This window comes from Tachyglossus aculeatus, chromosome 1 (assembly GCF_015852505.1).
Source record: "Tachyglossus aculeatus isolate mTacAcu1 chromosome 1, mTacAcu1.pri, whole genome shotgun sequence".
Lineage (NCBI taxonomy): Eukaryota > Metazoa > Chordata > Mammalia > Monotremata > Tachyglossidae > Tachyglossus > Tachyglossus aculeatus.
The window spans coordinates 158,577,333-158,579,601 of record NC_052066.1 but is presented as its reverse complement, the minus strand read 5'-3'; the positions used below and the strand labels follow the sequence as shown (position 1 = coordinate 158,579,601).

The 2,269-nt window shown below is 51.3% G+C and overlaps 1 long non-coding RNA gene across 1 annotated transcript; it reads left to right on the top strand.

Annotated features, from left to right (window-relative positions):
• The first annotated feature begins 1,553 nt into the window (after positions 1-1,553).
• Positions 1,554-2,269, top strand: LOC119933397. The gene is made up of 3 exons (XR_005452541.1): positions 1,554-1,635; positions 1,774-1,960; positions 2,189-2,269. It is a non-coding gene; the product is annotated as an uncharacterized LOC119933397 (long non-coding RNA).

The following is a 2,269-nucleotide window of genomic DNA, read 5'->3' as shown; positions in this document are numbered from 1 at the left end:
ACTTCATTCACTTTCGTTTTAAGAATGCGAGTCACACTGAGTATTTTAAGTTTTGAACTTGTACAGATTTGGGGTGTTGCTACTGCCGGCTGGATCTTGCCTGTCTGTGGTAGGCACTGGTAGGAGCAGAGGTAAGTGCCGGGGGGCCCGGAGGTAGAAATGCACTAATTCCTGTGAAAGGTGGGTTTGAGGGAGGACCTCAGGGTGGCCCTGGGAGCTGGCAGGTGTCACCGTGATGAATGTCAGTGCATTTACACCTGCCTCTGCTTTTCTACTTCCAAATCTGCTGGCAGGATCTTTTTTGTTTCCCACATACAGCCAGGAGAGTATCACCGATCCGAGATCTGGGGGAAAAAATGAAGTGAAGGGTCAGCAGGTGGACCAAGAAGGAGAATTGATGCGATGCAATCCCGTCTGCCTTTGGAGGCGCGGCCTCTGTCCCTGCGGCCCCTTCCTGCAGTTGGCGGGGGTGGGGAGGGGAAGCAGGGGCAGCCTGGTGAGAGGGGACCAGGGAAGGAGGGAGGTGAGGGGCCAGGCCTGAGGCGGTGGGACGGAAGGTCTAAGCCCATGGCGGCACTGCCACTAGGTGCCCCCTGATCCTCGGTGTGAAGCCCGCTGCAGGGGGGACGGTGGCAGTGCAGGGGAGGGAGTGGCAGGGAGGAGGGTGTTGCCGGGGACCCCTTCTTTCACTTTTCCCCTCTTTGCCTCCCCTCCTTTTACTCCAGCCACTTCCATTTCTCCTCCCCTTTTTTCCCCTAAGAGTCCAAACCGTTGCTTCCACAGCACCCCAACATTCGAGGACCACAGCCCTCCAGCCGAGCCAGCTCTAGCTTCCTCCTGGTCCCTCCATAGCCCGAGGGAAACCATCCAGAAGCTCTTCTGACTCCAGTACAGCACCACACAACCCGAAGACCCAAGCCTCAGGAGGAAAACCATCCCAAAGCCTTCCTGACTCCACCCCAACCCCACATAACCCGAAGACCCAAGTCTCAGGAGGGAAAACATGCTGAAGCCTTCACCCCAGCCCCTTCCTTACAACCCGAGAAATCCCTTAGTTGACAAGACCAGTTTTTGTGGGAGGGATGTACCTACGGCATCTCCCTCATTGCTTGGCACGTAGTAAGCACTTAACAAATACCATCAATATTATTAAAGTGACCCTCGGGGGGTGGAGGGTTTGTTTTTTAACCACACACCCGTTTCTTGAAAATGTTAGTTCCAACTACTCTGTTGGGTCGCTCGGATACGTCTGTCCTGAAGGGAACGATTTCAGAGAATGCGGGGCCCGAAGGGAGGATGAAGGCTCAAGGTAGGTTGTGGACCGCGGGTCTGTTGGAGAAGAGAAAGGGAGGTGTGTGTCTCTAAAAGAAAGAAATCGTTGCCACAACGCCCGGTCCCTGAGGGAGTTTTCATCTTGTGCGAGCCAGATCCTCATTTGCAAAGTGTATTTCTTGCCAGTGTGAATTTCCCCACCCCACAGGGATGGGAAAACTAAGTTGGTAAAACGGAACTTTTGTGAAAATGTCTTTACTTCATATCTACTTAGAAAGCCAATTAAGTGTCTCATTGAATCGCACCCCACCGCTGAATGCCTCGCACGCTCTCCTTACTACTGGAATTGGGATCCTTGTCCCCGTGAGTTTTTGATCAATATAAAGGGAGAGAAAATAAATTTGCATGTCTTGCAGCAATAGGAATTAATAATGGCTTTGGAAAAGGAATTCCTGCCGTGTCCTAGGAAAGCCCTGTTGTCACTTTGTTGTTCACACCTAGACATTTGAAGTGCCCACTTCACCCATGGCTCCAGGAGATGAGGAGAAGCAGCAGAGGAGGGAGGAGACCACCTTGAAAGTCCTGACCACCACCGGTACCAGCCGAACCGGAGCCTAAACCTATCCGGCCAGGGAGGTCCCAGTGGCAGCAGAGACAACCCAGATAATAGGAGAAATTCTTCATATTGGTGGGAAATTATGCTATAAAGTCTCTCAGGGAAGGAATGACGTATGGTTATGGGTGGGAGGGACTGACTTTCTACTTGGGTCTCTGGGAACTCTGAATGACTAAACCAACTTTTCGATTTCTTTTTTCCGCGAGAAGAAATGAACAAAGAATTTTAATATCCTCAAGTAATCCAAAACAAAGGTAAGAAGCCTCTGTGTTATTTTTCATACTCTGCTGTGACATCTAGTTGCCGTTTAGATACCTCCTGGAGAGATTCAGTCCAGAGAGCTGCACCAGTGAAGAAGAGGGCAAGGGAGAAGTGATGAGG